Below are 23,839 nucleotides of genomic sequence, written 5' to 3'. Positions count from 1 at the left end.
ATTCTTCTGTCATAGCTTCTTTCCATGTTGTATGTTTAATAACATCTGAAGGATTGGTGGGTTCTATTTTGGACAAATCATTCATGTTTGTTGTATAACTAGAAAATATTTTAGGTCTTTTGCTTTCTCTGAATGCTCTAGAAGGTGTAGCAAAGTCTTGTGCTTCCTTGACTATTTTAATGGCCCAAAGTGGTATTTTCTTTGAATTTTTGGTTTCTCCAAGATTTAGGTTTTGAATTTCATCTTCAATTTCTTCTATGTTCTTCCTCTAAGACTCTGACTCACTAGGTAAAGGAGAAGGTTCTTCAGAACTTAGGGCTCTTTTGAATGCTAGATCTTCTTAAAAAATTACATCCCTACTAAGTTCAATAATTTTCAGTCTAGGTATGAAAATCCTATATGCCTTAGGTGTTGCACCTATACCTTACAAAAATAGCTTTCCTCCCAGAGGGTTCTAACTTGGTTTTCTTTTCTTTTGGAACATGGATATATACAGGGCACCCAAAGATCCTTAGATGACTTATATTGGGTTTAACCTTAGTAAAGACTTCTTCAAGAGTTTTATCTCTAAGGTTAGAGTGAGGGCTTTGATTTTGAATATAGACAGCAGTACAAGAGGCTTCTGCCCAAAGATAATATTCTAGATTTGATTTTGATCAAATATCATAACTCTAGCAGCTTCTATAATTGTTCTATTTTTTCTTTTTGCTACTCTGTTCTGTTCTGGATTATAAAGAATGGTGTACTCCCTCTTAATTCATGTTTCTTTACAAAACCTTTTAAACAAATCTGAGGTGTATTCCCCTTCGTTATCAGTTCTAAGAGTTTTAATTTTATGTCCTAATAAGCTTTCTATTAGAGTTTTGAATTCTTTAAATCTATTTAAGATTTCTTCTGATTCTTTGCATTTTAAGAAGTAAATCCATGTTTTCCTAGAGAAGTCATCTATGAACAAAATATAGTACTAGAATCCTCCAAGAGAAGGAATAGACATAGGTCCATATAAATTTGAATGAATTAATTCCAAAACATTATTTGTTTTTCTAGTGCTATCATGAAATGGACTTTTGATATTCTTACCTAGAGCGCACCCTTTGCATATGCTTGAGTGATCTTTATTTAGTTTAGGTAGACCAGTAACCATCTTCTCCATAGTTGACAAGGTTTTGAAATTTAAATGCCCTAATCTTTTGTGCCATATTTCAATTATGTCTGCAACTTCATGAATTAAGGCTTGAATAGGTCAACTTGATTCAGAATTTAATTCATAAAAATATCCTTTTCTCTGATGAATCAACTTCGCTTTCTTAATAGAGGAGTTTTTTGCCCAGGTTATTACTTTACTATCCACGAATGCAATGTTATGCCCATCATCTTTAAGTGCTGTTATTGAGATTAGATTTCTTTTTATTTTGGGTACGTAGAGTACACCTTTGAGAAGAAGAGAATTTTCTAATTTTAATTTCAAGGTGCAATTTCCAATTCCTTCGACGGAGTGTGCTGAATTATCACCAATGATAACTTTGCTATTAACTTTTTTCTGATATAGAGTCTAATGCTTCTTTGTATCCTGTTATATGTCTAGAAGACCCACTATCAATTACCCATGCTTTACTTGAGATTTCATTTGATAGTGATGAATACAATACACAATTTTCAGGATTATAGGTATCTTCTTCCCTATTAACATTTGTACAGTTTGCTTGTTGTTTAGAATTCTTAGGACAATTAGATCTGTAGTGTCCAAATTTTTCACATTTGAAACACTTTATTTTGGATAGATCTTTCTTGGGTTTACCATTCTTTTGATTTCCCTTTTTCTTCTTGAAATGCTTCTTATTGCCCTTATAGGAGTTTCTATTAAGAACATGAAGTTTTTCATCTTCTGTTTTCAGTTTCCCTAGGTTCTTTAATTTTCTGGATTCGTTTTGAAAAAAATTACCCTTAAGTCTATTGAAGTCAGAAAGTTTATCTCTGGCACTTATTCCTTGTGCAAAAGTTTCCCATGAATCTGGTAATCCATCTATAGCCATTAGTGTTAATTCTGTATCACTAATAATGGTTCCTATACTTGATGGTTCATCTCTAATGCCGGCAACTCTCAGGAAGTAAGAATTCATTGATTCTCCTTTCTTTATTTGTATGTGATTTAATTGTTTTTTCAGTGCAAGAACTCTAGTTGCATTGTTGACTTCATATGCATTTAGTAATGCATTCATCATATCAAATGTTGTTTGATGTTTTGTAAGCATGGGTACAATATCATTTTAAACTCCATCTAATATGATTTGAATGGCTTTCCTATTTCCTTTGCTCCAGATAGATTTATGAGGTTCAGTTGGAGGTTGTTTGGATGCTTTATCAACAAATTGTTTTACTTCATTTTCTTCAAGAATCATCATCATTCTAAATTTCTAGGCATCAAAGTGCTCTTTCCCATCAAACCTGTCTTTGGGTGAATGATCTTTGATGGATCTCTTCTGCTGATCTGCTATAATTTTATATTTTTAAATTTGTTTTCCCTGTTTATTAAAATTTTCTTGCAGAACTAGACAGAAGTTGCAAAAGGGTTTGATTGTTTTATATTTTTGATGATTTTTTAATAAGTAATAACAAAAGTACAATATCATGAACCAGTTCTGCAAATGTATTCCAAATACATTTAAAGCAAAGTCGTTTCAAGCAGATTTTTTTCAATATATGCCTAATATGTAACCAGGTGAAGCTTTACAATAATATCCAGATGATTACAACCAAAGATAAACCCAACCTGAAGGTGTGAAGGAGAAATACGAGCTCAGAAGGAAGCTACGGCCAGGTTTCAACTCTCTAATGCTGCACGTGGGAAGGAATATGGCTACTGTAAAACTGCAAATATGGCTGCCAGGTGCTGTTGTACAGCTGCAAAGTGCCCACAAGTGGATAGAATACCCAAACTCCAGCTAAAACTTTGACTCAATACTGCATTCTCTAGAAGAAACAATGTACAATCTCCAAGATTCTTCTAACTGCAACAAATCCAAACCACTGTTTTGGGGGCTACGTCCCAAACAGGCAAAGCAAGTAGGATTCGTGTCCCAAGTGCTGAAAGCTCAATCAAAGCCCAAATCACAAATCCAAGATGTAATATGTCAATAATGCCTTCAAACTTTGTCTTTACCTATAACCCACCAAACTAAGCTCAAACCCTAAAAGTGTCTTCATGTGGCATTGGGTTATAAAATAATATATTTCTCATTTTTAAAGTGGTCAAGTATCCAAAAAATGACCTTTTTCCCAATAGAAAGAAATCTGTTCACCGAATTGCTTTGATTCAAAAGAGAAATATTTAGAAAAGTTCAAGACCTTTCCAACGAGCTACCACACCAAGGGATATTCACCTAGATGAGGCCAAAAAACCCCTTATTACTCCAAAATGGCTATAACTTAGCCTTATTTAAATTATTAAAATGCTAACTTAGGACAATATTTAAATATATTAAAACATTTCCCAAATAGCGAACTGATAGCCAAAACACCTCTACAAGGTGAAACTAAACTTGTCACCTCTTGTGACTGATGTTGGATAATCTGAAATAACCGACAGTCTCATCTCTCAAAATTAGGGATACTCCTAAAAAATAGGAACGTCCCCGAATCTCCCGAAACTAAAACCATAGAATGATCTTGTAGAGACTCAAGATTATAACCCATCTCCACCTAAAATGTAGGAAACTCCTACAATTAAGGAACTACTCTCAACTGCCCTCCTACTGTCTGAAACTCCAGATCCGAACACTGTATACCTTGATTGAGTCTCTAAACACCACTGCCAGCCTATGAGACTCCCTGATAGGCTAACTCCCACGTCCTACTAGATAGAGCTAAAAGAGGGTGGACTGCTCCCACGTCCTACTAGATAGAGCTAAAAGAAGGGACATGGCAATCCACCCCTCTCGGAGATGCTTGCCCATAAGCAATACAACACTAATCCTCCACTATCCCAAGCAATCCAAATACAGAACACTGATTGACCCCAAACTTGAAGTGACTCGTCAGGACAAACATACTCCTCATTGTAAGGTGTAGAAGTGAAGTAGATCACATCGTCACCATAGACTATCCACCCCTGAATACCCATGCGCCCAAGAATCCAAACAAATGGCCATCCTATCCTCTTGTCAGAATTCAGACTAGTAGCCGGTCGCAAAACAGTCCTGTTATCCAACCGTCCCAAACCTCATACAATCTCCATGGTAAATCTAAGGCACCCGCCCCTGTGTGTTGAGATATTGAGGGACATGGGGTTATGATCAAATCACTGTTACTATCTAAGTCCTGATCAATAATCATACTCCTAGCTGATCCACCCTGAGATGGGAGTGGGCATGCCTTGAGCACGATCTTCCTTCTCCCAACCATAAACTCCAATTGTCTCTTATTGAAATCTTGGCTATATCTCCCCAAGTATTGCAACCACTATACACCCAAAACTACATCCGTGCCCCCTAGATCACACATGTAAAAGTCGTCTATCAAGGTGTATCCCTTCATGCCTATGCTCAACTGTGGGATACCCTTGACGCATTGCAGAGTAAGACCATTGGCCACAGTCACATCAATTCCTGGAAAATTCTGTGCTTGTAGACCACATCGGTCTACCATTCCTGTATTTATAAAATTATGTGTAGACCCACTGTCCACCAAAAAATACACAGTATGCCCATGGATCATACTCGAGATGTAGAAGAGGTGAATCATCGATGCACCTGACAATGTAACCATAGTCCCATGTGTTGCGACTGCTACCTCAACATCTTCGAACTCAATTTCGACACCATCATCCTTGTCATTTATATCCTGAACCTCCTCATTGTCTACATCTAACATGACCTCAATAAGATGTGCCTTTCCCTACCCAAGGCACCTATGTCCTGGTACCCATGGCTCCTTACAAGAAAAACATAATTTCCTCCTCCTTAGTTCATTTCTAGAATCCAAGTCTACTTTGGGAGGTGAAGGTGGCATGTCCCTAGCCTATAAAGGAGGCCTCTGTGGTGCCTGTATATTCCCTGATGGTTTCTTATTAGTGCGATAAGAGGTAGGAGTGGTGTCCAATCTCAATGTCACATCAATAGCATCCTTAAGAGTGGCCGGTTGGAAAGCATGCACCAATCCCTTAAGCTCGTCTTGCAATCCCTCAATGAATAGCATCACACTACGCTTCTCGAGCATATTAGGTACCATAACCGCAATACACTGGAACTCATTAATTTAAGCTTCTGTATGACCAGTTTGTCTCAGATGAGCCAACTCTTTATAGTAAAGTTCTGTATCCTTACGGTCAAATTGTGTAATGAGTTGCTCAGTGAACTCAGCATAGGAATGTACTAAGGAGTGATCCTGGGCGACCAATCTATGGTGCCACCAATCGGAGGCAATCCCCTCTAGATGCAACACACAAAATGAATAGCCTCACGCTCAGGCATGGGCCATAATGAAAGATATATATATATATATAGCTTGTGAACCCAAGCTCGTGCACTCTTATCTCCTGAGCCATTATATGTAGCCAGTGTGATCTTCCTAGTAGCTCTATTGAGGTCATAGTTTTGTTGCTGCTGTGGTGGTCTATAACCACGATCTCCCCTGAACCTAGCTGTATCTCTACGTTGTGCACAATACTGGGGAAGAGGGAAGATGTCCCTAACCTCAGGGGGTAGAGGTCTCTACTCAGCTGTGGCCGCCAAAACTGACTCTTGGAACCCCACCTCTGGTGATTCTACTTGCACTGGCCGTTCACCTGGTATGAACTAAGGAAGCAATGGTCTATTCATAGTAGGTGTATGATGGCGATGCCGCCTAGAGGAATGAAGGGAACTCCCAACTAAAGAATGAGACTGATGGCTGCACTGACTACCAGCCACTGAAACTGATCTACTTCACCTGCCTCTGTGTCCACCCATCTCCAAACGCTCCAAGGTATCCTGTAATCTATCTAAAGTCTGAGGGATCCTGGGCTGAGTAGTGAATAGGGTCCGCACCATCTCTCTCTCTTCATCATCCTGATTCCCTATGCCGCCCACCTATTCTTCTGCCATAATTGGTTCCTGGTCTATTCCAAACCCTTGCTCAAGTTGAGCTCTCTTGCGCGTATAAAATCTATGTATCTCAGCTCTTGGATGCATAGATTTGTAATCAAATCCACAAGCTGGCAAGATCAAGCTTTGATACTACGGAAAAATCCCTGATGGATCTCTTCTGCTGATCTGCTGTAATTTTATATTTTTAAATTTGTTTTCTTTGTTTATTAAAATTTTCTTGCATAACTAGATAGAAGTTGCAGAAGGGTTTGATTGTTTTATATTTTTGATGATTTTTCAATAAGTAATAACAAAAGTACAATATCATGAACTAGTTTTGAAAATGTATTCCAAATATGTTTAAAGCAAAGTTGTTTCAAGCAGTTTTTTTTGAATATACGCCTAGTATGTAACTGGGTGAAGCTTTACAATAATATCCAGATGATTAATTCAACCAAGGATAAACCCAACCTAAAGGCGTGAAGGAGAAATATGAGCCCACAAGGAAGCTACGGCTAGGTTCCAACTCTCTAATGCTGCACGTTGGAAGGAATATGGCTGCCAAGTGCTGCCGTACAGCTGCAAATATGGTTGTCGAGTGCTGCCATACAGTTGCAAAGTGCCCACACGTGGATAGAATACCCAAATCCCAACTAAAACTCTGACTCAATACTGCGCTCTCCAGAAGAAACAATGCACAATCTCCAAGATGCTTCTGACTACAACAAATCCAAACCACTGTTTTGTTGGCTATGTCCCAAATAGGCAAAGCAAGTGGGGTTGGCGTTCGAAGTGTTGAAAGTTCGATTAGAGCCCAAATCACAAATCCAAGATGTAATATGTCAATAATGCCTTCAAACTTTGTCTTTACCTCCTTATAACCCACCAAACTTAGCTTGAACCCTAAAAGTGTTTCCATGTGGCGTTGGGTTATAAAATAATATATTTCTCATTTTTAAAGTGGTCAAGTATCTAGAAAATGACCTTTTTCCTAATAGAAAGAAATCCGTTCACCAAATTGCTCTAAGTCAAAAGAGAAATATTTAGAAAAGTTCAAGACCTTTCCAACGAGCTATTACACCAAGGTATATTCACCCAGATGAGGCCAAAAAACCCCTTATTACTCCAAAATGGCTATAACTTAGCTTTATTTAAATTATTAAAATGCTAACTTAGAGAATATTTAAATGTATTAAAATATTTCCCAAATAGCGAACTGATAGCCAAAACACCTCTACAAGGTGAAACTGAACTCGTCACCTCCTTTGACTGATGCCGGATAATCTGAAATAACTAATAGTCTCATCTCTCAAAATTAGGGATACTCCTAAAAAAAGGGAACGTCTCCGAATCTCCTGAAACTGAAACCATAGAATGATCTCGTAGAGACTCATGACTATAACCCATCTCCACCTCCTAAAATGTAGGAAACTCCTGTAATTAAGGAACTGCTCTCAACTATCCTCCTTTTGTCTAAATCTCCAGATCCGAACACTGTATACCTTGACTGAGTCTCTAAACACCACTGCTAGCCTACGAGACTCCCTGATAGGCTAACTCCCACATCCTACTAGATAGAGCTAAAAGAGGGGACATGACATCGAGTCTGATTGTGTATGCCATTGAAGATAGGAGATAGTTGCTAGATATATCTAAAGTCTGATTACTAAATTTTGTAGAGCCTAGGTTCGACTACCAAAGCTCTAATACCATGTAAAGTTTCTGCAAATTCTATGACTGAATATAGACTAGATTTGACCTTCTTCCTCTCCTTGTGACTTGAGTGGGCAGTATTGACTAAGGAGCAGACTATTTGTGTTCTTGTGTGCTCTTAGACTTCAACCTTACCCTCTATAAATATAGGAATCAAGGGACATGTCCTTAGAAAGGACATGTCTCTTCCAAAGTTTATTTGCCTAACCTCTAGAAGTTGGCAACTTTCCATGAATTAATAAAGTTTAAACACAAACATAAGCAAAGAAGTTTAGATTAGTTTTAAACTAAAACACAAGGATAGACTCCGATATCATAAAGAGAACAATGCAAAGACTTAGTCCTATATTTATCATGCCATATCAGATCGGATTGATCTGTTATCAGATCAGTATGCTAACAAGTTACAGAATTAACAATATAGAGCCATACAAGTAGACAGTTTCATGCATACTCTTTGTGCTAATGAGGTTTTGCCCTATTTTTAACTTTTTAAATTTGGATGTTTGGATATGCAATCCTTATGTTTGTGGCTATTCTATATTCAATAGTGATGCCTATTTTAGATGAGACGATTTTCTCACAAGGATACAACTCGTCAAAATTGGATAGAAAATTACAACTCTGCTACTCGAATACCATTTTGGAGTTGATATTGAGCCCCACAATTCCAAAATATTACCTGCAACTGAAAATGCCTATCATATTTGAATAGAAAAGATTTGATTGAGTGCTATTGCATTCTTGAGTGAGAGATTGACCCACAATAAGTATTTGATACTGACTAACCAGTATTGAATTCATTATCTAGATGATTACAATGATTATAATGAATGCTTATAAAAGAAAAAGGAATGAAACCCTAGATGAGGATTAAATTAGATCACGACAAGTGTCCTCATCTAATGAATTGAAACAATATGAACTATGATTAGCTCAATCTAAATATAGAAAAGCACTCCTAAGTTTATCTTAAGTGAATAAAGTAATAGGGGGACCTAATCAGTGATGATTAATTAGGTGATTATTTGGGGCATCCAAATGACAAAACAACTTGCTGGCTCTTTAAGCTTCATTGTTGTTTTTACCTGACAACTAGGAGGAAAAGACGAGTACTCCTAAAGTATACTTACAATACTGTTGTAATTCGTAGAGAGATGCCGACCATTGGCCCAACATCCTAGGTATATCCAAATCTTGCAGTTTTAAATGATCAGGGTAAACTGTCAGAACATTGCAATCCTAGCATAACCTGTTTCCAAAATTGTCCAAATAAAGTACTATAACAGTTCCTAGGTACTATTGCCTTTACATACAAAGGTAGGCATTTGTTATTTTCTCTTTTCTGGCTGTGGGATCTCTTAGTTGATGGAATGGGCTCTAATTCTATTGGAGCTCGATTATTATTATTTTGTTTCTAGGGGAGGGTTGGAGGTCTTTCATTAGACATATAAAGAGGGTAGTTCCAGTCATGTCATTGAATATTTGTGACAACAGAGCCCTTTGTTTCAATGGTATGCCAATGTGGATGGAGAAACAATGACTTATTTTTCGAAAGAATTATTTCTTTTCACCAGAAACTGTGCTCCTTTTGTTGTTGAATGGAATTTAAAATTTGAGCAGAACATTTTTTCAAAAAGAAAATTATAGCCCTCTCATCAATTTTTCCAGCGATAGATCACATGCATTGAGTAATGGTATGGAAGATCACCAATGAGAGAAAGTCCCTTAGGTTTATCCTCTTCCTTCTTGAGGTTATGGGATCTCCTAGTTTGTGCGTGTTGGTTTTGGGATCTCTTCGACAGATTGTCAGAATAAGAGTTATGTTGCAGTATAATATAAATTGAGCCAACTTATCATGGGTGTAAATTAACGCCATGTTGCATATGGATAGGATAACATAAGTTGAAGAGTAGAGGAATTTTGTGAAAATCCAATCTGCACAAAGTGGTTCTCAAGCTTCTAGAAAAACTCTTCATAACTTTGTTTGACATGATGTGAATGAAAAATTCCCAGTTAATTTTTTCCACTCTTTTATATGGAATGGTAATTGTTATCATATAAATATTTAATATTACCTTCATATAATTGAGTGCTATGTATTTCCAATTTTATGACATTAAGAGATACAATTCAATTGGCACAGACATAAAAAGAATTAGTAGGTGATGTGTTTGGTGATGGCAGCCTCTACTGGAATTAGTTTGGAACCATACATGACTTATTTATCCTAGACAATAGGTTCATATTCAAGGCACCTTTTAATTATGTCTGCATGGATTTTCAGTGTTCTATTAAAAGAAAATCAAGACCTGGTCAACAATGCTTTCCATTTTTACCTCAGTGAATTAGAAAATCTTCTAGTTCCTTTTCCATCATTTTTCTTTTATATTCATTTCTCAGAAAGACATACATTGCTTAGTATCATCCATAGTAATGAGAATTGCCATGAAATCGTTTGAATTGCTGGTTTTACGATTTGATTCATGGTTCCTGATTTTTTTGGAACCAGCGAATCACTTCAGTGATTTCATGGCATGAATCACCAATTCATGCGATTCATGCAAAAAATCACATGAATCACCGTTGTGAATTGCAAAAAATGGACTACGTAGGTAGGGAAAATGTCAAGTCAAGTTTTAATAAAACCACATCTTTTTAAATGTTTTTTTGGGCCTTTCCTCTTTATTTTAACCCTAAAGGGCCTTCTAATTGTTTAGCATGAGTAGAAAAGAGGAGAAGTGAGAGAGAAGAAGAGAAAAGAAAACTACAGGTCTGCAAACAACAAGAAGGAAGGGTGCTAGAAAAGGATACGTTTACAGATACTAGTAGACATGCATTTATAGATACTAATAGACATACATTTCATAGATCTTGATTCTTCATCTTACATACATTTATGATTTGATGTCTTATGGATCTTCATCTTACATACATTCTATGATTTGATTCATTATGATCCTATGATTTCTACTTACTTTAGCTATAATTTACACTTTACGTGTAATGTAGTTATGTATGTGATGGATTTATCATTTATGTTCCATTTTTATGTATGTTAGCTTCTATTTGATGATGTTATAGTGTGTTTAAGTTATATTCAATAAAAGGGTGTATGAAACAAGTTTTAAATTGTTAAAATATCTAAATTTCAAGGGTTTTTAAATTTGCAGATTCTTGGCCGATTCACAATTCGATTTGGCCTTTCCGATTCCGTTCTGATTCCGATTCTCGTTACTTTGGTATCATCAACTCCCTTCCACATAATGCTTTCCCCATATTTGTCCATGAATCACAATTAATATTAACATTATAACTAACAAGATAAGATAAGAAAAGATAATTTTATTAATCTCCAACAAGAGACCACGAAGGTCTAAGGGACTGCTCGGATACAACAAAAGAGACCAGCCATCAGCAGTAGCACCAAACGGTGTCCAGGGAAAAGCAAAAGCAAAGAGCAAAGAACAACAAGAGCCAGGTGCAACAACCAGCCACACACTAGCTGTCCACTGCCACGGAGAAATTATACCAAATTATACCATAAATTTGGAATTCAGTACCCTTTTTGCCCTTTAGTCAAATTGGACTATTTATTATTTAGGAAATATGGCTCTCTTATAGTTGCAATCTTCGGTTGAATGGTAGCTTTTCTTATATTGTTTTATGCAATGTTGCAAACTGAGTGCTCATTATTTCATTGGTTGTATGATAAAAAGTGTTCAATGTAATGAGACCTAATATTTAGATAATGCCACAAATTGAAAGAGCATATTGTTTTATTTCATCTTCAATAGATCCTAGTTATATGTTTTTCTTTTCTACTCATGTTTTAACAATTATTACAAATACAATGATGTAACTTGGTGTATGCAGAATTTGGAGTTAAAATGTATCTGCATATGAGGACATGGGTTCTTTCATCCTTGTTTTGGATTGCAATAGTGCATGGTAAAATAGTCACAGAAACTTCTTTAGATTTGAGTGCGGGAAAAATAAAGTCTGCTGTGTTTAAATCTCCAGCATTTGTTTTGGGACCTGGACAAGTGCAAAATAAATTTTATTATGGTATTGATTTTCCCAAATGCCATATTGCACTCAAGAGATTTTGTGCTGAGGTTGTAAATGAAGATGGAAAATCAGTTCCTTTGTCTGAGACCTATCTGCATCATTGGCTAGTTGGGAGATTTTACTATAAAACATCTACAACAGAAGAACATACCAAGCTAGAAACTAAATGACTTAACAGTTCAGACTATATCTTGGTGAAAAATGATGGTATTTGTCAAGGAAACACTCTTCCCCAATACTTTGGACTTGGATCTGAAACACGCCGTACCAGTTCATTCGTTCCTGATCCATATGGAATTATAGTTGGAGATCCTAATAAATTACCTGAAGGATATGAAGAGTTATGGTTCCTGAATGTGCATGCAATCGATACAAGGGCTGTTGTAAACACCCTTGGTTGCACAGAATGCAAATGTGATCTTTACAATGTTACAGAATGTGAAAATCATCGCCCACTTAGAGAAAAGTATATAGGAGGATTAGATTGTTGCTATGATGGGACTCAGTGTCAATTGAAAAAAGGGGTTCAAGCAAAGAAAAGAAAACTTTACTTGAAATACACTGTATATTGGATGGATTGGGAAAAAAGTATTGTTCCCGTTAAAATATATATTCTTGATGTTACATATGCTTGAGAGAAGTCTGGTTGCCAGGTAAGTTACCGAGTGGTTTACTTCAATTATTATTTTTTGTTTCCATGTGAAAGTAACTGTGAAGTCTCAAGGATTGGTTTTAGCTACTGTTGATTGTTTCCACCATATTAGTATAGAGGGATTAAAGTTTGCTAAGTTGAAGCTCTAATTTAACTGTGTTTGAGGTTCACAGAAATAATCAACTTTTGTGCTGCAAAATACACTTCTAACTTATTTATCCACGTGAAACTAATTGATGCCTTATACATTCTTGAGAAAGCTATACATTTATTTATAAATCAATTGCCTCAATTTTGAATCCCTACAAATACTTATTATTTGAATTCTTTCAATCTGTAATCCTATTTCATCACAATATATCAGTCCAGGTGAATGAATTGACCCTTCCAATGCCAACAGACATACAAGAATAGTATTCTAGGGTACTAAAATTTACTGGATCTTAAATAAATACCAATTTATCAGCTTCAAAATGTCTTTTTTGATTCACAACTTTTTCCAGTAAAATGAGTGATCTGCACAATTTCAGACAACATTATTTCTGCCTAGGAACAATGAATGTACAGTTACCACACACTGCATGGAACCTTATCTGGTCAAGATTCAGCAACTTTGGCAGCTAGAGATGGAAGAAGACATGCTACTAAGACTGCACAGCATCCCAAGATTGCTCAAGTTTTATATTAAGCTTCTCCTTAATGATTTTGAAAAGAACAAAAAGTGATGGAAGATGGCAGGAACAAAGTTTCCAAAGACTGCAACTGAGGGATGAACTGCTGAAAATGCTGTTAAGTGTCCAAAAACACCTCCAAACAGCACTAAATGCAGATTAAACTTGCCCAAATCGAAGACAACTTTCCCCTATGGTAAGTGATCTCAATTCTAGATTGGAAAGTCAGTCAACAGCAAAAAGTAGGGAAAATTTACAATCCCTAATGCTAGCATTCCTTATAAAGCTATCTGCAAATGTTGTAACAACAGAAAATAAAGATCAAAACCCTCTGTGAACCTCTTAGGCTAAGTTGCCAATTCAGGTACAGGATACAATTCAGGTACAGGATACAATTTCTAGCATGTGGTTACAACTCTTATTCTTGGGTAAAGGTACAGGTAAGTCTGTACATATATGTATGTGAGTACATATGTATGTGTGTGTGTGTGTGTGTGTGTGTGTTTTCATACATCAAAATTAATAATATAAATATCTGTAGTTTTACAGCTATAAGAAGATGATACTCACAAATTCATAATTGCCAATGAATAATTTTTTAAAATACCTTATATATCATATTCTTAATTTTCAAAAATGATAACACTCAAGTCTTGAAATGTAATTACACAATGAAAATTCAAATTATAAGCCATATTTAATATCCAATTCCATATTTCAGTTTGGGTTTAGCATGCTTTTTTAAGTTCTGAAAATGTTTTTTAATTAAGTGGGACCCTTTTTTAGCACCCACAATCGCGTACACCTGGGTTTGGACCAGGTTTATCTTGGCCGCCTAGATACATTGCACAAGTTCAGTGGGGCTAAACCCACAATGAATCCCGGTGCCCGAGACAAACCTAGGGACAAACCCAAATCTAGATCACACCTAGACCTAGATCTTGCATTAGGAGCACAATTCTAGAATCTTAGCTCCAAATGCTACCAGAGACCCTAATTATGTAAATTAGACTCAAATAAATATAATATTGCCACTAATCAGCAAACGTCCTCATGCCATGGTTGCAGCAGCAACAAAAGGAGCTAGATTTCTTGCAAAAGTGCCAAACCAAACCCTTGAATAGAAAGTACTAGTTATACTGATCTCCAAATAGTGGCGTCCAAGGTTTAGAATGGGATATGATGAACAAACTCTCAAAATTCTAAAATCTGCAATGAAACCCTTCAAATCACGAACCTCAAATTTGAAAGTGATCCATGTCAGCACACATGCAACCCTTGGATGGAATTACCAAGGTTGGAGATGACAAAAATATTGACAAAAATGAGATTCCAGATGAAGTCAAGTAATCTTTTTTGTTAATATTTAAAAATGCTTTTTATTTTAATAGAGTTAAAACAGTTTTAATTGTAATAATAGTATTATTTTAGCTGCCCCTTAAATTTAAAATTATCAAGCTTAAAATCATACTAAAATTATTTTCTACACTCTACCCTTTAGCCTATAGGAAATGGGAATAGGCTATAGGTCTTCTCCATAGCTCTATTTCAAAAAAGAAGACATGATAGATGCACTTGCAAGCAAGTTAAATATAGGTGTAGAGGACCACCATGAAGATATTAATGATGTCGGTCATTACTTCAATAATTGCTATATTGTGAGAAGAAATTCATAAAAGCACAAGGATGAGAAAAATTATTGTGACCGCAAATTATTGGTCACCCATTAATAACAAGTGACAACATAGATGTATATAGACTCTTTGCGCACGAGTCCAATAGTGCTTAGTGATTTTCATCAACTAGCTCGAAAGTGTTAAGCGATTTCCTCCTCAAAGCTAGTGTATGCACAAAGAACCTACTCAATGCATACTTTGTCAATGCCCAATTCTTTGCCAATAACCAGTGCCAACAACCCTTTTCTTTCATGTTTTTGCAATTATATAGACTTAAGACAACATGACCTATTCACCTAGTACAAATTTCCAAAGAACGTTTTATTGGTTCAAGATTGTTTACCTTCCAAAAAAATTGATTCAACTTCAAATGCACAATTTGAATAAATAAACCATGATTCTCAACATTTGGTACATTAACAAATCAATAGTTATTATATTTTTCTTTCACATGACTGAGGATGCTTGGGGACAAAGGTAGTGCAAAACCATGCAAACCATGTTGACTCAGAAACAAACTACACCCTCTAGGTATGGTTATGCAGATGACAATCTGTGTGCATCAAAGAACTCATGCAACTAGCTTTAGAAGTTAATGTGCTAGGAAAATCATATTGAAAATCTGTAAATAGAGAAACTGATTCCTAGATTGAGAACCTACACACAAACACATCAAAGAAAACATTACCATATACATAGCTAAAAACTTGAGCCCTAAACATTCTTTTGAGTGATGCAAAGTTGCACAACCCCTAAGACACTCCTGCATCAAACATGTCGAGTAACATAAAATTGAATTGCGCGCTCAATCTTAAGACATTAGGCTACCCAAGTTGGCTTGATTTTTCTCTATAAATATATTAGTCTTCTTCTTGTCCTTTTCCCTTTTGACAAATGAGGTATTCTTTGCACTTGTTTTGTCAGGCTTTCTTTGCAATTTGTGTATCCAAAATTTGTAAAATTTTATCTCACTGCATTCTTGGAATGTGTACCTTCCAATTCACCTCTTCCTACTCTTGCATACCATCTTTAAGGTTCTGCACATGACATTAATGTAGATCAGAAACATTAAATATCATTGAGATATCTATCCCTTTAGGAAACTCAAGTTCATATACATTTTTGAAAACATGCACAAAATCTTGTAATGGCCAATCTTCTTGAGTTTCAATTTTTATATGTGCTATGTTGGAACCTTTCTTTCTAAAAATGCACCTAAAACCAACTCTTCCTCAAAATAATTCTTTTCCTTGATTCTCATTTACATATAAATTCTATTTTGTGTTGCTCTCTTCCATTTGTTTATTGACTTCAACATGAACTTTTATGGGTTATGCAGATTCTTCTACTTTTGCACTAATGCTCTATCACCTTTGATCATCAGCAATCCTATGGAAACCTTTGAGGATGTACTATAAACCACCTGAAATGACATCTTCTCAATCTATGTTTTTTTAGTGTTTTGGGCAAACTCTGTTTGCACCAAAAAATAGTCCCACTATTTTCTCTCTCATCAAACAACTAAGGAGATTAGCAAGATTCTTGCTGGCATATTTGGTTTGACCTTTCATTAAAGGATAGAATGAAAACCTATAGTTCAATTGCATTCCCAACTCCTTCCATTATAAGTGCCAAAAGTGATTTAGAAACACAATGTTCCTATCAGAAGTGATACTCTATGGAAGCCCATCTAATTGCACTATCTCCTTGAAAAATGCATTGGCTAAATCGGAAGCATGATCCAAATTTTGATAAGAAATGAGATGCACCATTCTAGAAAATCTATTAACATCTACAAAAATGAATCATTAGCTCTTTGAGTTTGTAGGAACCCAAGAACGAATTCCATGGATGGTTTCTTCCACGGATTAACTAGTGTGGGCGATGGCATATACAGATCAGTCATTTAAGACACTCCCTTTGCAACTTGACATTTTCAACATATCTTTGCAAGCCTTTTCTCATCCTTGGGAAAAATTAGAATCTTTCCTCTAGCATGTCTTGTTTCTTGTTTGCATCGAAATGTCCTATGAGTCCGTTGTAGTCAACAAACAATGTTTGTTGCTATATTTTCATAATATTGGTTATTTGACTGTGTATTAATTGTTCATATTAAGTTGTGTAATTCTTGGTTAGTTATAAGCATTGGTTAGCGGTTGTATTTCTCTTGGCAACCATTGGGTCCTTTAAATATATTGTTTATTCATGATGGAATATATTACGATGTAGTCAGATAAACTCCAATCCTTAGCTGATAATCTCTAGTCATCTTCTATAATAATTTCATGTGGGAATAAAGACATTTAACTCTTGTATCTGGTATGTGTTGTTATATTTATGATTAATTCATGTATTTAGTTTATCAATTTTAGTAGTAAACACCACTGCTATGTCACTCTTGAATGAAATTATCTCTTATTGAATTGTGCTAAATGCATAATTGTTCTATCCAAAATAGGTACTTGTTGATGTGTGTTTTATGACCCACCAAACAGTAGAATAAAATACCGAAATATCTTATCCTCTCTTGAATAAAGTCTCGTGTATGCTAAGATTGCTAGAAGATGATACGATGACTTCAGGTTTTCTTCAACATCAGGTCTTGATTGTGGATAAGCTTGGTGGTTGTGTGATTTGTTGATGATCACAAGGGGGGCCTTAACCAAATTCATTTCAAGCCATGCTAGATGTGGGAACTATCTAAAGCCTAAAGGTTTTGCAATGAAGTACTTTTTTGGAGTTTCCATGAAATATGTGGAAATGAAATGGAATAGGGTTTAGGAATTCTATTCTGATCCTAAGGGCAGTGATGACAACAGATGGTATTCTGGTGGACATATTCCTTAATTTACTGAATTCCACTTCGTCAAGCTATGCTACAACTACGTATTAACTGGTGCAATCTTCATGGGTTATGCTGAAATATTTTCAAACCACCACATACACCATCATAAAGAACAATGTAAATTTTGAATGTGAAAGGCTATACACACTGCACCAAATATCTCCTCCATATCCACTTCTTGGTTTCTTATTGATATCTTCTTTGAACTCAAGGAAGTTTTCTTCTGAGTTGATAAGAACCACAGGCTCATACACTTGTGAAAAAGAAATCCTTCCTCGTAATGCCAAGTCTATCCTCAAAAGGAACAACAAACAATGCATCCCCTCATGCTCTGTGGTACCATGTATCCTACATTGTCTTGATGCTACAAGCTGAGATAAATCACATGGATGTAGTTGTTTGTTCAATTCAAACCAAATTGGGAGAAGATCAGTCTGCCTATCCATTGAGAAACCTTTTCCGATTTTTCATTCTTCTGAAGTTTTCAAATTTTCACTTTTTTTAGATTTTACCTTTAAAGAGATCACCTATCTCGGATAATACTTGAAAGCTCACTCCTCTTGACGATTCCATGAATGCACTTTGTTTAGCCCTCCTTCTAGTACCAATTTTTATTGATGCGTGTTTTATGGCCCACCAAACAGTAGAACAAAATACTGAAATATCTTATGCTCTCTTGAATAAAGTCTTGTGTATGCTAAGATTGCTAGACGATCATACAACTAATCCATGGTACCTTCATTGTCATGTCTTGACTGTGGATAAGCTCAGTGGTTTATGTGATTTCCTAATTATCACAAGAGGCCTTACATCTGTTTACTCAGATTCATTTCAAGCCATACTAGATGTGGGAACTATCTAAAGGTTTTGCAATGAAATACTTTTTGGATTATCACAAAGATGCAAAAATAAAATGGGATAGGGTTTAGGAATTCTATTCTACTTCTAATGGAATTGATGACAATAGATGGTGTTTCGGTGGACAAATTCCTTAATTTACTAAGCTCCGCTTTGCCAAGTTTTACAGCTACACGTGAACTGGTGCAATCTTCAAGGGTTATGCGAAAGATTTTCATACCACGACATACACCATCATAAAGGACAATGTATATGAATGATAGAAGTTAAACATATGCATGAAATGGGTTCAAGCTAACTTTGCACAACGATTTAGAATCACTAAAATGTCAAAGTACGAACCAAATAAATTCATCAATACACCATAATATTCTCTATTGCAATCACAACACTTTAGCTAGACCAAACTTAATCTAAATGAGGGAATTTAAGAGAATATGCAAGCACCAAGACACATCAAGTATTCATCAAGCTTCAATGAAACACTATTACCTTAGTAGCTCATAGCAACAATCTCAGAAAATCTTCCTTTTTACAAATGAGACATGAGGCCTTTCTATAGGTCCTCGATTACAATGGATAGCCTTGATCATGCCACATCAGCCCTAATTAGGGTTAGGGCAAAGAAAAAGAATAGGGTTAGGGCACAGAAAGAGAGTAGGGTGCAATAAATGTCTACTATGCATGTCCATTACTTAGTAAATGCTCCATCTTCCTTGAATTGATTATTCTTGATTACATTCTTTGAATTCATAGAAGTTTGACTTGGAGACCTTAACTCTTTATCAAACATAATTGGATGCCATGAAATCATGATGGAGGCCATGTGAGCTCGAGTCCTTTCCAATTGCATCATTTTGTAACTAAGATCCAACTTTGACTGACTTTTTTGAAAATCTCTCCTTGAACATTCTCGTCTTCCATGTACTTGCTTGGAAATTTATCTCTGTGAAATAGATTGGAATCCCTTGCTGATGATTATGCCACTTTAGAACTTCCTCATATTGAACTTCCTTATCCATGTTTTTGGATTTTTGGATTTGATCTTTGAACTTTGAACGATTGGTACTCAGATCACTCGGTACTTGAATGTCTTTGATTCTAGGACTAGAATTTGGGACTTGAGTGTCTTCCTTGAATTTCTAGAATTGGAGTTTTCTCCTCCTGCAAAATAGAAAAAAGCAATATAAGAATCGTGCAATAAATTCAAAATGACACATATAGAGTTAGTACTTATTCAATCTCTCTCTCTAGAAAGATATTTCTTCCTCCATAAAATCTCTCTTTCTCTCTCCTCACACATTTCTCTTCCAATGCTTTATATTCACTTTGTTACGCCTTTTCTTATGTTTTTGAAGGTTCACCCTTTTTTTGTTTATCATCATCAATCATTTCTCTAGCCGTGGGTGCATACTTGAAGAGGGTGAATTTGAGATATGGAGGAGAAATTTCCAACACTTAGCCATTTTTTCTTCCATGAAGGAAAAATATACAACACCATTTTTATCTTTCCATAAAGGAGAAATTTAGCCATTTTTTCTTCCATGAAGGAAAAATATACAACACCATTTTTATCTTTCCATAAAGGAGAAATTTCCAAGAATTAGCCCTTTTTCCTTCCATGAAGGAGGAATTTCCAACACTTGCCATTTTCTCCAAGATTTCTAATTTTCTTGTTGGTGGAAATTTTGAGTGGTCATGGATTTTGTCCATGATGGAAGAATTCCTCAAAAACCATTTTTCTCCAAGGTGAGATTTTTTGAGTGGTCATGGATTTTGTTCATGATGGAAGAATTCCACAACAACCATTTTTCTCCAAGGCAAGATTTTTTGAGTGGTCATGGATTTTGTTCATGATGGAAGAATTCCACAACAACCATTTTTCTCCAAGGCGAGTTTTTTTGAGTGATCGTGGATTTTGTCCATGATGGAAGAATTCCATGACAACCATTTTTCTCCAAGGCAGGATTTTTTTAGTTATCATGGATTTTGTCCATGATGGAAGATGTCTGTGACAACCATTTTTCTCCAAGGTAGGATTTTGAGTGATCATGGATTTTGTCCATGATGGAAGAATTTTGCGACAACTATTTTTCTCTAAGGCAGGATTTTTTGAGTGATCATGGATTTTGTCCATGATGGAAGAATTCCACAACAACCATTTTTTTCCAAGGCGGGACTTTTTGAGTGTTTATAGATTTTGTCTATGATGGAAGAATTTTGCATCAACCATTTTTCTCCAAGGCAATATTTTTTGAGTGATCATTGATTTTGTTCATGATGGAAGAATTCCGCGCAACCATTTTTCTACAAGGTGGGATTTTTTGAGTGATCATGGATTTTGTTCATGATGGAAGAATTCCGCAACAACCATTTTTCCTGATGTTTTCATGCCTTTCCACTTTTGGATATTTCAAGGGTGATTCCAAACTTAACCATTTTCTGATTGACTGCCTTGCTTGATCATCCTTTTGAATATAGAAATAGATACCTTTTTGTCTCTTTATCAACCGGAACTCACTTGTTGCCAAAACAGACCTGCTAAAAATAGAATTTCTAAAAATATTAAGTTGTCTAAAAGTCAAAATAAGGTCAATCCAAGAGGAAGTGAAATTTGCTAAAAAATAGTAGGCTGTCCCAAAGTCAAAATAATGTCAATCCAGCAGGCAGTGAAATTTATTAAAAATAGACTTACTAAAATTAAACTTTCTAAAAATAGTAAGTTGTCAAGACACTCAATTCTTAGACAAGAAAATAGTTTCCATTCTAGGAGCCACATGGAAAACAATTTCCAGACTAGGCCAATTTTACCAATTCTCATTTGAAAGAGGGGAACCTTAGGGGACTGAGCCGAAAACTACCAAGAACTAAAGCTAAAAGGACAAGACCAAAAACAAATGAGGGGGTCCCTATTTGTAATGGGGCGATGGTGTGAAAACCCGACAACAGTACCCAAGTACCCTCCATGTGCAAAGAAAATCTTCATATGAGAGTTGTCTTTCCTAAGGATCTATGCATGTATGCAATACATCGACAAAATACAGAACTTTGTCATACAAATCCTTCATTCCTTCTACCACACCAGTTCTACAATCATTCTGGACAATAATACCTACCTCCAACTCAAGGCATTGACAATTTAATTGGGTGTGCTAACACTATGCTTCACCAAAAAAGAGTAATCTTGTACATATTCAACTCACCTCATGTGTCTTTAGTTCAAGTTTTCTTAACTATTTTTTAATTTTAGCATGTGGTGTTTAGTGTACAACATGAACCCAAAAAGTAATGTCTCAACTTGCAAAAATCTCAAGCAATGAAATTGAATTCCCAATTATACATACAATACTTCAACATAACATTATTTAATCTTTTTCTAATATATGTAATCATACTATCCTTGCTGTTCATGGTTGCACATATCACTTTTCTATTATCATCATAATGAATTTCATTTTCTAAAAAAATTAGGGAGTTCAAGCATTGGCAAATTTTATTAGGGACTTCCATTTATCCCCCCTTGAGTCCACAAGAAACCAGATAGTAGCTTGAGGGAAATCTACCATAGCTAGAGGAATGTCTACCCCAGCTAAAGGGAAGTCTACTATAAATGTATCCAACTCTTTAACCATTGCCAAAAGGAAATTTTTATAAATTGGAAGAACCACAGTTGTATGAGGATTCACAATTATAATGTGGGTTACCCTTGTTCATCTTAGCAATGAAGAAGCCCTTATACAAATATCTAAACCTGATCCTAGTGATCCATTGTGAACCATTAAAAAAAACATATAGGATTTGGAACTGAATCAGTTGGTGATATGGCATGCAAATTGGACTGTAGTCAATCTTCCTTGGTCCTCTAGGAAGCTTGATACATTAAATGCTTTATTAAGGGTGAATAGCATGAAACATTCACTAAAAACATTTCTCTCATGGGTAGCCTACCACTAAGAAACTTAAGAGGAAGCTACTTGACATCCATAGAAAAAGTTCCTTCCTTTGGAGGAAAAAATGGTAAAATTTGAGAAGTTCCGAAATATCCTTTGCTAGTTCTGACCTCAAACTGCTGATTAGAGGTTCAAGGAATATCATCAAATACTTTCCATGCAATCTTTATGCCTGCTGGATTTTTGTTTCAGTTTGTTTATGCTTGCCTGGAATGATGTCAAAAGGGATTCAAATGCTTGCAAATGATGTTTTTGAATGCTTCTAATAGTGCATGATAAGCTGACAATATAATAGAAACAGTAGACTAACTGTTTCTGAGCTTTCTCATACATATGAGTGACTGAAATCAACTTGTACAGCGAGTTGACATATTGTCAAACACTTTACACGCACCCTAGGAAAACCAATATTCATCTACAGCAAAGGGATAATTAATTTTTACAAAGACTTGGCATTCATATTCAAGGCTGGAATCTTCGTCAACAGCAATGGATAATTTGTCAAACAGTTAAAATGCAACCTTTAATCTATTGATTATCTCTTTAAAGCCTTTACAATACCAAAGCATGCCCAGACTTTAGAAGATAACAAGATTTCCAATATTCTGACAATGAAACACCAGAGTAGATGACTCATAAACCATTCGGTATGCTATTCTTATTAATGTTTCCACCTGAATTCAATAAATATTTATCTTAAAACTTCTGGTCTGCAAATAATAAACTTCAAAACCCCTTGTGAAACAATTGATATTTCCTCCAATAAAGCACAGATGGTACCTCCCTATGAAGCCACTAGCACAATTGGAGAGAAGCAATGTTCACCAAATTGAATTAAGAGCGAAACCTTAGGTTTCTTCTTCAAAGACAAAGCTTCTCCAGAAAAGACAATTGTTGAATGCTTCGAGAATAATTGAAATGAAACCCAAATCCCCTTTTATAATGTTTAATTTGCATTTTCTTAATCTCTGTTAATTTACTATAATTTCATTTATTTTTTCCCTCTTTTTGGTAAACGACATTAAAATATATACTCTATGAAACACTTGTATCTCCCTTTTAAATGAAGTCCACTTAATATATCAATCATGTGGACTTAATAATTAATTCAATGAATTATAACTTTAATAATAGTTATAACATTATAAGTTCATCATTAATCATTATTTCTCCATTCTGACTTGAACCTAGGAGTTGACCATTGTATCCACTGTGCTTCCAACTGCCTTACTAAGAATATTAATGGCTCCCCTCTAACATCCACTGACTTCTATAAATATTAAGTCCCTCAAAATGGAACCAAAAACCTTAGAATAGCCTAGCCTTAGAATATACCGACAA

At 35.5% G+C, this 23,839-nt stretch overlaps 1 pseudogene across 1 annotated transcript in view; it reads left to right on the top strand.

The window, feature by feature from the left end:
• The first annotated feature begins 5,679 nt into the window (after positions 1-5,679).
• The window catches only part of LOC149540933 (uncharacterized), a 40,826-nt pseudogene continuing 22,666 nt past the window's right edge, over positions 5,680-23,839 (top strand). Inside the window, exons 1-5 of the transcript XR_016356537.1 lie at positions 5,680-5,785; positions 5,903-5,961; positions 10,949-11,017; positions 11,139-11,334; positions 11,652-12,445. The product of XR_016356537.1 is annotated as an uncharacterized LOC149540933 (transcript). The remainder of the gene's footprint in view (positions 5,786-5,902; positions 5,962-10,948; positions 11,018-11,138; positions 11,335-11,651; positions 12,446-23,839) is intronic.

The sequence above is a fragment of the Cupressus sempervirens genome, chromosome 9 (genome assembly GCF_028749045.1).
Source record: "Cupressus sempervirens isolate cs-2001-9-10 chromosome 9, ASM2874904v1, whole genome shotgun sequence".
In the NCBI taxonomy this organism is placed as follows: Eukaryota; Viridiplantae; Streptophyta; class Pinopsida; order Cupressales; family Cupressaceae; genus Cupressus; species Cupressus sempervirens.
The sequence above is the reverse complement of the archived record's forward strand: the minus strand, read 5'-3'. Positions and strand labels throughout refer to the sequence as shown.